We start from the raw sequence: 14,870 nt of genomic DNA, 5'->3' as shown, positions 1-14,870 counted from the left end.
TCCTAAAGGCTGCTAAACATTGTTATAGTTTGGGCAAAGGAAGGCTGAGAAATTACCAACTTGTATTACTATAAAACAGTTCAAAGAAGGACTTAACGCTGTCTGTGTTACAGTTAATGAATTCCTGCCTGGTTCTGAGAACCACAGTTGATGTATTTCTTTAGAAAAGATGGAGCAAAAATGTGTCTTCATTTCTTCTTCTTTTATCACCATAGGTGAAAACATCATAGGGCACAAAGATTATCTGTGAGTTTCTGTTATGGGAGTGACTGTGCTCTGACAGGTTGAGATACTGATATTACCAATGCAAAGGAGTATTTTGAGAAGCCCAAGTGACTGAGTCCATCTGAAATGTAGAACGACTCCACCAATAGATGTGTCAGGCCTGTGGAGCTCCTGAGCATCAGAGAGTCCTGACAACTGCCTTCAATTCCTTTAGGAGAGAGATGATGATTTCACAAGTGCAGCCAAAAGGCTCAACTCACATTTCTGGAAAATTATTTTAGCAATATAACACACCAATCTTTCTGAGCATAATGTAGGAACTAGATATTAGGGCTCGGGACACTCTATTGATAGTTTCAGTTTTTGGAGTGAAGAATTTGTCTTTCTCTGATGCTTTTGTTGGTTCTGTGACATCTGATGTTGAAAATTTCAGGTACACACCATTTCCAGACCTCCATCTTACCACCTCTGTAATCATTTGTAAGAGACACACCTGGACCTGGACCGCCTTGCTCTTTTAAATGCAACTGGAAAAAGAACAGGATGTAAACATCATCCCCCCCTCCCAGCAAAAACCAAAACAAAGCAAAAAAAACCCACTGAAAAAGCAAAAACCACACATAAGGGCCACATGGCCTAATGTCAGTCAACATTCATTCCCAGAATGGAGTAAATCATGGGTGTGCATCTCAGTAGGGAATTTCCAGCCAGTATAACCAAGAAAATTTCTCTTTTCTGGGGAGGAAACACAAACACTGATAGCATCAGATGCTTTGCTTCTTGCAGACAAGAGAAAATGTGGCTCCCTAGAATGTTGATTTTAATACTGCATCATATACTTGATCACATCTTGGGCCAGCTGTGATTCAAATATTTCTTTCACTATTTGTTTCACAGCAACATACACACACGAGCAGAAAAAGTGCCTTCTGGGACTAAGAGGGAGAGCAGACATAATCAAGACAGCTGCTGAGTCTTTTTTCTTGGTTGTGCTTCCCACAGACCAAATTAATTCCAAGAGATGAGTAAAAGATGGAAAGACATGCTAATTAGCAGCTTTTTCTTTTTTTTTTTTTTTATGAATGAGTTCTGTACTTCAGGATCTAATTAGCTTTCTAGATAAGGCTTATCTTGTCTGTACTAGAGGCAAAGGTGGCCAAGTTTCTGTTTCTCCAATACAAGGGTTATGTTCATGTATTTCCAATGCTTGAAGAGAACTGCTTCAGATTGATGAATATTTACTTATCTAGTCCATATATAGCCTCTAGATGATGACCCCTCTTTAACTACAGCTCTGGGGAATTACACGTCACAATAGATGTCACAAAGACAGAGAAGTTAAAGGGAGCGCAAAGGGTTGAATGTCATGGGTAAGACCATTATACCAGAGTGGTGGTGAACAGTGAACAGTCGCAGTTGTGAGACAATAGACAGAGAGAGAACAGAACAGGAGAAGTCTGGGGGCACCACAGTAAGAGGAGAAAAGCCAAGAGAAATAGCCAAGATCTAATTGTTTTACCTAGAGTTTATATGTTGAAGGAAGAAAACAGAAAATATTTAGTGGAAAACAAGGATGGAAGGAAAAGAGTAATCTAGAGAAAAATATAAAAATAACTTAGCTGCTTGGATTAAATTGTCTATGAGGATAATTTCCTGGGAAATATATGTGAGTAGTTGTTTGTATCACACCTCTGTATATTGGGGGGAAGAAGATATGTATAACAAACAGTTGTGCTGGAAGAAAATGAGACCTAACGCTGCTGTTTGCAGCCCAGCGCACTGGATTTACTACCATGACACATATACTTTTAAAAATTCAAAGCCATGCTGGCAAGTCATTTCTTCCCAATTTTTATGCTGCAATTTGTGATCAATTAAGATATTTGAAAGCAATTAGGAAAACCATGAAGGAGGCTGAAATGCTAGTTCAGGGCCAAACTTGTATTAAATTTTGCATCAAGTCTGACTTCAGAAATACTCAGATATTTAAAGTTAATGGGATGCTAAAATATTTGCTGACTCATGACATCAATGAATAAAGCCACGGAGGAAATGTATGGTACTGTACTATAACGGTGGTGGCATGTAGTGAATAAAGCGTTAAGGACTGTCTTAGCCTGTTCGGAAGTGTGGCAGGTGAACCCACCCAACTGGAAAACAGGGCTTCTCGGCTGCTGAAGTGTAGCAGCTTCTGACTGCCTTTGCTCTCGGGGCTTCACAGTAGTTGGGGCCTTTGGCCAATGGGAGCCACTGTTGACTACAGGTCAGATTTGGCCAGGGTTTAAATGGAGTCCCCTGGGGGAGGACTCTCCCCTTGGCTCGGGATGCTGCCCAAGGAAATGCCTCGAGGTGACTTGGGTTGGGACGCTGCCCTGAGCAGGTCCTCAAGGTTGAGAGCCCTCACTTGTTAGGTGAGTGATAGAGCATTTTGAGTTGTCCTTAAACCCTAGGGAGTGGGGCTTTGTTATGCATTTTGCGTTGTCTGAAACCCTAGGAAGTTGTTCTGTTCTCCTCTCACAGACATTCAAACCCTAATTTGCAGAGGCCTAGTTAATTGTGTTGACAATAAATTTTTAATTTTTGGTGATTCGTTGTTTATATGAGACTCTCCGTAACAGGAAGACAAGTTCTGAGCCCCAAGACCACAAAAGTAAAGGGCAGAGATTAATTAATTTGTTACCGTTACTTGGTTTTGCTACTGGTCAACCACAAAGGATGCATTAAAAAGACCACCCAACAGCAGCTTCTCACAGTGTGACAGATCTAGGACCGTGCTGCCACAGAGGTAATAAAGACAGGCTCAGGCAGCAGCTTTTCTTTTCCCAAACTAGTTCACATTTCTAGGGAAATACTGAAAAAAAATAGAGGGAAACGAATGAAAAAGATGTTAAATTTGGCGATGATAATGAAACTCTGTATACTGAACTAGTATCAGCTTAGACTGATTGTCTCTTGCCAGGCAGATTTGATTGCTTTTTTAATAGAATTATAAAATGTAATGTAAAGAGGGAACCCAAACTTTGCCTTGTATTTGATGGAATGTGTATTTGAAATAGGTACCTCTCAAAATTTAATTCAAGGGGATTTAGGTGGGGGTACTGACACTAGCAGAGTCATAACACCTGTACAAGATCTTATAATGAAACTAGCTATTGAAGTGTTCAGCTTTCCAATAAAGCAAAGAAATCTCAGCTTACTGCTTTGACAGATATTATGAGAAGTATAATATAGTGCTGCCGTAATCAAATCAGTTACAGAGAGCACGGGAGTATGCAGACAAATACTGCTTCTGCTGCAGGGGAAGGAGTGGCCATACTGATTTTCCTATCCAGATACATCCTGTGAAAGGAAACATCAAACACAGTCCACACTGTCTTGACCTGTTCCACTTAAAGTTACGTCAAAATTAATCTGCCTTCATGATGTGTCCCTGAGGGTTATTTAGGAGATTATGGTTTGAGCGACAAATTGGAAGTTGATGATATGTGGATGGGGAAGAAACAAACAGTGTGCAACATGCTCCTAAATTCTGGTTCAGTGGTTAAAACATTCACTGCTCGCTGACTGCAGTGAGGTTTGGCACTGGCAGTACTCTTGGCAAAACCAATTTCTTGTTTCTGTCCCTTTCTAATGCCTCTAGACTTTCAGTCACCAAAGAAGATATCCGAGGTCCAAGTTGGGTGGAAGCCAGGCAGAAAGCAACAGCTTCTTTTAGCATTAGTTTACTCACTATTCTTAGTCTCTAGTCTTACGAGGTTGCAGCTGGATTCAAAAGATGGTTAATGTGGGTTAGATCCTGTTGCCCCTCTGCTTACTGATTCACCAGGAGGAGATGGGCCAAACTTCCATTAAGACAGTTGTAACAAATCCAGGCACCTTCTCCAGCTGTTGGGATCTGTCTGCAAAGCTGCAAACCCTATTCTCCAACCTCTCCCTCAGGACCAAAGTATCACTAGACAGAATCAGTGAGAGGTGATCTTCTCCCTTTTGTGCAGAAGGGGTTCTGTCACTCACCAGGCCACAAAAGAAAAATGAACACAGCAAGGGTCGACTTAGCAGACACGGAGCCGCTACATGCATGCCTGGGTTTAGTGCTCATGTGATGTGTATCCTCATCTGCTGTACATGTGTGATATGGTCTCTCTACACAGTATGCAGTCCAGCCATGACATGCCATTCTTTACTGTGCAGGAGCAATGGCTGTGGCATATCCGGAGGGATATTTCCGTTGCTGGAAAGTCAGGGTCTGAAGCAGGCTGATGCCACCATGCTCCCTAAAGGGCAGAGTCTCCAAACCCAGAGGATACAAAAGGCTAAAATTATCTCTGTCACAGCAAAGTGCTGGAGGACAGATTTAGTGCTGTGAGAACAATTAGCCAGCTGGGCATGAAGGAGGAAAATGGCGGGGAGGCTCAGTGAGCTAAGGGGCAGGAGAATGGGAAATGATGGCTGAGAAAAGGAGGCACAGGGCTCATGGTGTTCAACGGATGGCTCCTCCCAGTAATGTTCAGGAGGAACATGTGCTGAATATGTGCTGCTCGTTACTCATAAACGATGTGGAGAACAGAACAATGATGTGACATGGGTTACAAATGATGTGGAATTAGTCAGGTTAGTAAAAACAAAAGCTGTCTGCAAAGAGTTGCAAAAGGGACCTCATAAAATTTGAGCAACTCGATGGTGAAACAGTAGATGAAATTCCATGGCAATAACTGCAAACTGCTGCACATGAGGAGAAACAGCTGTGACTACAGATATGCACCAATGAGCTCTAAATTAGCTATCACATCTCAGGGAAAAAGTTATCTGAGTCACTGTGGGTAATTCAATGAAAATATCAGTTCCATGTTTGGGAGCAATAAAAAAAAAAGCAGACAAAAAGTTAGAAACCACTGTAGGGGGAGACAACAAAACATCACACTGCAGCAGCACATCCCCAGTGTTCCCTCACCTTACATCATAAAAGCAATTTAGCCTCTTCCCAGTTCCTCCTTCACAAAAATTTTTTAAAAATGTAGGTAGAAAATGCTTAGGAAAGCGTACTTAACATGACTGGCAGTATGGAATAATTTCCGTATGAGCAGAGCGTAAATAGGAGTGTTCCCCTTGGAAAGCAGATGACTAAACCACAGAGGTATATAAAATATATATTTATATTAAACAATATATAAAACTTTCCACACAAGTGGCATGAAGATGTAAATAGGGAACAATAGCCATTGTTTCTTACTGTACAAGCACATCAAGAAATTGTCAGGCAGGTTCAGAACAAACAAAAGGATGTATTTCTTCAAGCAGCCTGTAATTAAATTGTGGAACTCATTGCTACAGGATGTCATGGAAGCTGAAAGCATAAATGAATTAAAAATGTGATTAGACAAATTTATGGATATACCTCCATCAGAGGTTGTTAAACAGAAGGATGCGGTTTCAGTATCTGACTCAGGAAATCTTTCAGCAAAGATTGCAGGAAATCTGCAAGGATATATTGAGGAAGGAGGGCAGAGGATTTTCACTCACTGTGAAAAGGAGTGATTTTTACTCCTGTTTTCCCCTCTCTGTGTGCACTTTCTCTAATCAGCTGCAGCTGGACCCTCTCAGAGGCAGAATACTGAGCAATCCTTTGGCTTGATTCATTACGGCTCTTTATAATTCTTACTTTATTTCCTTTCCCTTTATCTGTCTTCAGTTTCTAGAACCAAACCATTGGATTAGTTCACTCTTGGGAGCATAACTGCTGGCTGATCAGACCTTTTTGACTCCTGGGAGTGTTGGTCAGTTTACCCGTGACTTGTCTTAATGGTCAGCACCTGGCAAAAGGGGGAGGATTTATAATTAGCTCCTGGGTACATGATCCATAGAGGTTTTTTTCCTTGATGATTCCTGGAAAAGTTTTTGAAAACACTTCTAGGCAAGTGTGGGCAGTTGTCTGAGGCACACAGCAGCCTGGAGTTATGGTTCTAATTACTGGTGATGTGCTCCTGGAATGACTGTGATAGTGCACAGTGACAATAGTTGAGCTAGGTTGCAAAAATCTGTATTAGAGCTACTCTTCATGAATGAATTTCCATTATCTAAAAGAGTACTTAAAGGCACAATTAAAAAATGTGTAAATGATCCAGCTCTGGAACAGGATGCAAGTGCCAACTGGGGGAAAAAAAGAGCAATGAGGAAATGGAATCTGGAAATTAGCTTTAAAAAATGACCTCTTTTTTGTAAACTGATAGATCTGGGAATCACTCTGCCCTTCCTTCTCCTCATATTCCTATTCTCAATGGGAGGTAGAAATGTTAGTGGGTACATAGAAAAGCAGAGATTAAGTGAACAGCAACAGGAAAATGAAACGCCAGTATATTAAAAAGGAAATGGAGATAGTCAGTTTGTACTGCATATATAGAGGCATTATGTCATGAAGTCTCTTTTGATTTAACTGTAGTAAGAGCATGTCTGTGACACTACAGCTGTTTTCAGAAGACTGTTAATGATAAAATCAGAACAAATTACACAAAGTTTAAAACCTGCAGCAAAATGAAAATAGGGAGTGACTTTTGGGAAGCTATGAATCCATCAGCAGAGAAAAGACCAGGGAGGGGGAAAAGTTGTTTAAGCCAAAGTACACTGTTGGCACAAGAACAAATGGCTGTAAACTGGCCATGAATAATTTTAGGCTGGAAATTAGAAGAATTTTTCTAGCCCTAAGAGGAGTGAATTTTTGGAACAGCTTTCCAGTAAAAATAAGAGGGACAGAACACTTTACCTTATTTTAAAATGACAGTGAAGAGTTTATATAATATTGTTGCCTGAAATAGAAAAGGATTGTCCTGGCAAACCAGGAAGTCCCTTATATTTTTGTATCTTAAGCAATTTTGTATTATGAAATGAAGGTAGATTTGAGAACATAAACATTTGAAGGGCAGAGGGAGAAAAAGTACTTTCTTGAGAAACTCCCTGAGAGTGAGGTGGTTATGCAATATTTACTCAAAGGAACTCATGGATGACTCATCATTTGGTTGTCTAAAATAAGACTGAATAAAGCAGTAATCCAGGTACTTTCAAGATGTGCCCTGCAGTGGCCAGTGTAATGAACAAGGCAATCTTAATTTGTCTGTCTTCATCATGAATCATGTTACAGGGCCTTGAATGTTCAAACCCTTGAGCCCACGGACAAAGATATGATACACCGGGAGATCGATTCTCTGAAAGTTGCTGAAGAGGAAATAGTGTCCAAAAGTCAGGGCTGTTGGGTTGGGCACTCCTACCTGATTGCCTCAGCTTGCAGACAAGTGCTAGCAGGTTTCCACATGGTTGGTATGAGCAGGGTCTGCATCCTAGAGAGAAACCTGGAGGGAGCTATACAGAAGTAGTAGAGTCCCCATCCCTGGAGGTGTTTTGAGTCGGGCTGACATAGCATTTAGGGATATGGTGTAGATGAGAACTGTCAATGTTAGGTTAATGGTTGGACTAGGTGATCTTCAAGGTCTTTTCCAACCTAGATGATTTTGTGATTTCAAGAGGAGCTTCAGGACCAACTTTTCCAGCTACAGGTTCAAAATGTTGTGGAACCTCAGATTCTGAAACCAGATGGCTTCAGGAAAGCTCACATAACTAAGGCCCTAACTGTGGAAGTCAGCACCTAAAAGAACAGACCTCAAGTATAAGGACTGGCCAGTGCAGACTACAAAATCAGATTCTAATTTTAGTTTTATCTTTAAACAGCTTACTACTTCTCTCTGAAGATAATTTTTTTTTAATATTAAGCTGCCATCTAACCTTGTGTTTCACTTCGGGAAAATATGATGTTGGAAATGCTCAACAATCCCCTCTCCTGTTTCTCATGCACACAGGAGATTCTTCTGTCCTGTGAATGACAAACATAGCAGTGTTTTTTCTGTTTAGAACTGCTGGAATGTTGTTTTCCAGATCAATGTTGAAAGTGGTGATACGGAGACTGGAACATGTGGAAGATATATGAAAGAACAGGTCAAAATGTTTTCCTCTTACAAGAACAGCCTGGTGCTTAGCTTTAGTGCCTCTTAGAAATCACAGATTGGATTCTTGTAGCCTATCCATGTGGCACTAGGCACAATGCATGTTTTAGACAATGTCCTTATTACACCAGCAGGTAATGGCTTCACAGTGGTATTTTTAGTGAACTAGAACAGATCTTTAACAGAGGATGAAGATACAAATTCTAACTTCATTGATTGTCAGTTTTAATGGAAAATAAGCCATAGCAAAAGCAAACATTTTGGAAATTCAGCTCTCTGAATTAGTCTTCTGATTTTAAGTCAAACTAAAGTTTTGATTATTTACATTTTGAGACTTGTTCCCGTTCATATCAGTAGAAGGTAATTTCATTGTCCTCAGAGAGATCTTTTAATCTATCCCCTTGACATCTGCATTCCTTGATTAAATAAATATGCACTGGGAGCATTTATTATCTGACCATGCCCACTTACACAACAGATGTCAAGCAGTTACCCTTCATTCTTAATATACAATCACATTGCTAAAAGTATTGAAATTCTGGGCTCTGTCCAAGACTGACAGATGAATAATTGAAGTGAAAAAGACTACAAGTTCTGGTATTTCTTTTTCACAAACTCACTTGATGTAACTTTCAGTACTGAGAATATCAGAGCTGGACAAAACCCTGTTGGCAATACTTTCACCACTAAAAATACAGGTTCAGAATCATGAATTAGTTCCTACTGATTCTGCTGAACTGCTTCAGCTGGGAGATGCAAATGCAGAATCGAAATCATTGTCATTTTATATAAAATAGTGAACATTTAAAGATGCAGGAAAATACCCATGTATCCACCATTAATGAGCACAAAGACAGTTAAGCTAGTAGCTTAATACACCTGCAAGTAAGAGATGCTAAGAAAGTTTTGAGAAGTCAGAAAAGACACAGAATCACAAATGATTCCTCCCTGTTTCCACAAGGCAAAGCTCAAGCAGCCTCTTCACAGCTTTTAAGTTTTCAACTCTATATTGAATCATGTGGTCATTTACTATGTGTTCCCCTCATTTTGATTTCTCACCCCTGGCTGGAGAATCAGAGTTGCCAAGATTGCCCCCTTTTTCAGAAGCCGCTAGGAATGTCACAGGAATTGTGTACACCGCACTGAGGAAGGAATCAAGCTCGTTTTCTACGTTAATTTTGTCCAGAATGGTCTTGTGAAACCTGTTCTACTAACAGCTGAATGGAGACACTGCTTTCTATTAGCATCACAATCCTCCTTCCATTTGGAGTCAGCTTTCTCATGCTGTCCTGGGAGCCCAGTTATCTGGCTTCTTCCCCCTGCCCCACCACCCAGTGCCTATCTCCAGTTTGCTTTGTTGACTAGAGCTCACAAAGCTCCTGCTGTCTGGGGTAGGTGACAGGATTTTATGAACATGGGGTCTTTCCAGCACTTGGAGGCAGGGCGATCCTTAGGAAAGGTTGATAAGACTTCCAAGTATAAAGCACAGAAAACATTCAACTCGTTTCACTTGCTTGATTTTTTCTCCGTAACTCCCCAAGCTGTGTGAAGGGCAAAAGCTCATTTCCTCTTACAGCATCTTTCACTGGCTCTTATCTATTCCTATTTTCTTATCTCTTTCTCTACCATATTCAGCTGTAATGAGTTGATAAGAAATCAGATAAGGAAATTACAGTGAACGAGACAGTTTTTTTCTTCTTGGGCACAATAATGACAGATTTTTTATGCCTTACTCTGGGAAACCTGTGTAATGTTGCTTGTGAGTGGCAAAACCCACTTCGTTGTCACAGAGATGAGTCATCGCCTGTAGTTCTGTTTTCATAAACACAATGTTGGTGGCCAAAAGTTGTGTGTTGATGCATACTATGAACTTCCTGAGGCAGCAATTCCTCTCAGCATTTTGGGGAAGATAACATTTTCTTCACAATCCAGCAGAGGGCTCTAGATCCGATTTCACTTTTTTTTGGCCGAAGATGACTTTAATTATACAGTGAGGCTGTTCACGGGAAACGAGCAGAGCCCTGTTTTCAGTTCAGGTTTTGATTTTTGCAAAAGTTAAGTTAAAAATTAAAAAGTTAAAAGTTATTTTAAAAGTTAGGTTGAAAGTTGAAAGTTAAGAACATGCGGCAAGTTACATAAACAAGTAATCTGACTTATTTACTTATCTACCCACTTCACTGCAAAATGCAGAGAATAAAAATGATGATTTTAGGGGTTATTTATATCAGGGATTAATCCTGCATGGTTTTGCTTTTTCAGCACTGACATCAGCTAGAGTTTGGGGAATGTAGGCTTGTGTTCATTGCAGACATTTAATTCACAAAATAAAGCCACAAATGAGTAGAGCTGGTAAGAATTTGCAGGTTGTTCTCCCCAATTTGAATAATATAATATACAGAATGCACTACAAAGTGATTTTGAAATGTAAAGCAATAATGTTCCCTTTGAAGAGAGGATATCAAGTGCTAAATGTTACATCAATTAAATGCAAAACCAAATCTCAACCCTGCAAATATTATACAAAAACAACTTCTTTGAAGTCAATGGGCCTAATTACAAATATAAAATAGAGCCTGGTTCTACAGCACTTCTGTTAACTGGAGTTTAATTTCATGTATTCAATAAAAAGATAAATTAAAGGTGGTCTCAGAACAACTCTAGCTGCCTTCACACTGGCAAAATACAATTCCTGCCTGACTCAGCCATCTGTGGGTCTCTAGCACCCAAACACCCCAGAGCTGTGTTTAACTTTGCACTGCAGACCATTGCAGTTCTCATATTGTAGATGAGGTGTGTGGGCACCGACTGGCAAAGGGTTATATTCAGTATTATGGGTGAATATACTATATATTCAGCTAGCCTAACTAGTTAGTATTGTAACACCCAACCTTTAGGCAGATAGAGTCAGCTCAAAAGGGCAACTAGACACATCTGTTATTCCCTGTCTGTTTGAGATAGAGTAGCCATGCTCAGGGTTGACTGGGCAGCAGGCAGTGGCCTCTTGCTCAGATCATTTCTTCTCATAAGAAGTTAAATTCATAATTAGAAATGGGGAATTCTGAGCCCGATTTTGATTTATGGATTGGCCCCAGTGGCTGCTGTTAAGATGTTCTTGGTTCTCATTTGTATACAAAGCAAGAAAATTAGGTCTGCACTATAAAAAATGGAAGAAAAGACAAGTATGTTGCTCATTAGGGGAGTATAAATCTCAGCTATCAAGGTTACACCGAGGCAACTATTGCAATGTTCAGTTTTATCATATGCACACTTATCTGTCCTCAGACCTCTTACATTAATCTTGATCTCTCAGGTTAACTATTAGCACAGTATCTTTAGACGAACCAATGGCATGCATGCAGATATCCTCGTATCAACTATTAGAAGCATTGCTGATTATTTCCAGGTGACAATTGCTTAGAGGTATCTCTGGGCACAGAGCATTACCTCTGTCAAGAATGTGTTTCCTTTCACCGCAGTTTTGTCAATATTTGCATAGTGCAGCAGTTCTGGGTCTTAGGGATGGTGGATGCACCTCTCAGTTACACTAAAAGGTGTAATCTCTTGTGGGTTTTAGAAGTGATTGTAGGTCTTTTCTCCATAGGCTGATTCTCTGATACCCTCTGTGCCGTGCCAAATCCTAAATGGAAGCACATCAGGCCATTTCTGTTTCCTCCAGCATGCAAGCTGTAATCTTTAGCATCTATGAGTTTCCAGAGATGTGCAAATGGTACATAATAAACACTCTGAGTCTGATAAATGCATGTACTGTATCAGCATAAATCAGGACTCAAATGCTAACCTCTAATGGGCTTGTGGAGCTGTGTAAATGCACAGAGCACTCTGTGCCCAAATACTTTCTGATGTAATGCAAGGGAATGAGAATACATTAAAACCCCATTTCTGCTTCTCTGGCAGCTGGCTGTACCTTGTGGCTACCAACCTAACTATTCTATGATGGAAACAATTCTGTTTAGACTTTCGTCTCACTTTCTTCAGGTTCTCCCAAAAGCAAATTTGTGGATATTTTTATTGTAGGTATTTTTGTTCTACTTTTGCTGTTTTACCAGTATCAAAACCATTGCCCATATAAATTTTTGGCCACCGTATGATTTGTTCAGAGCTCACATAGGCTGTCTTGTCTGATACTTTCTTTTCAGCTGGATCATTAACAGTGAAAATAAATAGCACTAGACCTATTGGTGTCACTCTGAACATTTTTCTCAGTAAGGACTGGCCTCTGAAACTGTTCTGCCAGGGCTTAAAGAAGGAAGTCCTGTTCCATGCAGCTTAGAGTCTCTGACAGGACAAATTCTAATGCTGCTTCTTTTAATAACCCTGGGCTGTGCTCTCAGGGTGAGCACTGTAAAAAGAGAAAAAGATTACTGTTCTGAAGGTGCTCGTGAACAACACTTGCAATAGCATGCAGAAATCCTGCTGCCGCATGGAGGATGTACTTGCAAATAATATGACCAGCTAAGATCATGGATTACCAGATTCAGACTTCTGGCCCAGTGTCCTCCAGGACAAGGAGTCATTTCAATAGACATATATTCTAGAGGTGAGTGCAGAGCCTTTGAGGCATAGCGCTTGGATGGCAGTTCAGCTACCAAGCACTACTGAAACTAGGCCACCACTGAATGTATCTTGCTTATGCAGAGCTCCCACCTACTCACCTGTCTACTCTGCTCAGCTCTCCTTCTCTGCGAAGAGGTTGAAGCTGGGAAGAAGGGGGAAACAGGCTGTGTTCATCAGAGGCCGGGTGGGTTTTCTCCTCTCTGACACTTGATACACACACATCCGATGGCTGTGCCTGCTCATGTGGTCAGTTTTGCTGTCTGTTTAAACTCCTGTCACTGGATTTCCTTATAAAACTCCATTTTCAGAGAAACAGAGGTAATCCTCACTGCTCCTAGAGCGGCTGTTGATGCGGAAAGGATGAAGGACAGAGCAGTCAGTCAGGCTTACCCGGGGAAGGCACCACCTTTAATCACATTTCATTACAACTGGAGGGCTAGAGATGCTGAAAGCTCTCGCATGATGTGGGAATTAAAGGGCCAGGCAGGGACTTTATGTACTGCTGTGGTACAGCTATAGCCAAGGCAGACCTCAGAGCAATGAACCGTCTGCTAAAGACTCTGGCTGTGAGCTTTGAAAGTGAAGGAAGCTTAAATTACACAATGCTACTATTGCACATATTTTACATATTTTACTATGTAAAAATGCTACTATTTAGACAGTGGTATTTTTGAAATTGCACTTGCTAGAGGCCCCAGTTGAACCAGTGTCCCCATTTTACAGTATGTGGTAAGAGATGGTCCTCTCCAGGAGATCATTTCCAGAGCTGCAGTTTTGGACTGAGTATCTGTCTCATCTCTGCAGCTGTTCATTACAAAGGAGAGCAGACCCTACACAGCTGTTTGTCTGGGAAGGCTGTTACTACACCCATACTCAAACTTCTGTCTTTCCTGGGCTTAACCAGTTTTGCTGTTGCTTTCCTGGCACTGGGATGCTTGTGCTTTCAGGAGCAAAACTATGCCTAAGACCCACTGGCTGCTGCAGAAACTTACTCCAGGTTACCAAGCAGTGCTGGAATAGGAGCCTGTGTGGTGGGTCCCAGGAGTGCTGTGGGGGAAGCAGGGAGGTGGTTGAATCCTTGAAGCTCTGTAGAAGGCAGGGGTACCTATTTCCAGACAGGTTTGAAGCACTGGCCTTGGAAGTTGTAGCAGTGGAAGGAGTAGATGAAAAGCTTGTGGAGATGGAGAAGGTGTGAAGACCAAAGGTCCAAGAGGCTCTCTTGGAATGACCACTGTGCAAGAGCTGTTTGGTGGAGTGAAAGATGATGGATGGCCTTTGCTGTTAGGAGAGCCACCACCACAGGTCAGCTTTTCTCTCAGACCATTTAACTCTCTGTAGTGACAGTTTCAAGTAGTTTGGCTTGCTCAGGAGTAGTTGTTATTCTCACTAGGTTTCCAGCCTTGCTTTGGGAGTCCCAATAGCTCTCTGTGCCCTGTAGGGCAGATGTGTGCCTGATATACCCCACAGCGTGGCTCTCAGGATTTCTACCTGTCTGTGCCCAAATGAGAACTGATTGCATGCTGTGGCCAGGCCAGTGCTATCATACACTCCCTGAAGTTTTCCTGTTTGGGGTTGAGTATGCGAGACACACATGGAAACCAGCTGGTCTGCAGTGCAGATGTGGTGACTTGAAAAACAGAGTATAGCTGCTACAGTGCTGGAGTCTTTTCTATGGGGTAGGGGGAGGTTGTTTCACTTATCTTTGTTTTCCTATTTATGTCAGAAGCTGCTTTTTTTTTTTTTTTTTTTTTTTCTTTTTCCTGTTGCAATTCATTTATTCTAAAACCTCAAGAAAAAATCCTCAAGGAAGAGGAGATGACTTTTTCTGTTGCTGAATCAGTTGATTTACCCTGCCAGGTCCTATGTTCTTTGCCAGTAATGTTACATCTGAGACCAAAAATCCCCTCGAGGTTCAAAGTCACTTTGGCCCAGCAGCATACATCAGCTCCAGAATACAAAGGGCTATAATGGAAAGAGAAGCAATTTGTGTCTATATGTTTTCAGACTTCATACATTCAGAGACATAATGTCCGAAAGGAAGAGAGACAGAATTAAATACCAATGAGCAGAGATAGATGAGCC

Source organism: Athene noctua, chromosome 6 (assembly GCF_965140245.1).
Source record: "Athene noctua chromosome 6, bAthNoc1.hap1.1, whole genome shotgun sequence".
NCBI lineage: Eukaryota > Metazoa > Chordata > Aves > Strigiformes > Strigidae > Athene > Athene noctua.
This window is presented reverse-complemented; position numbering follows the sequence as displayed.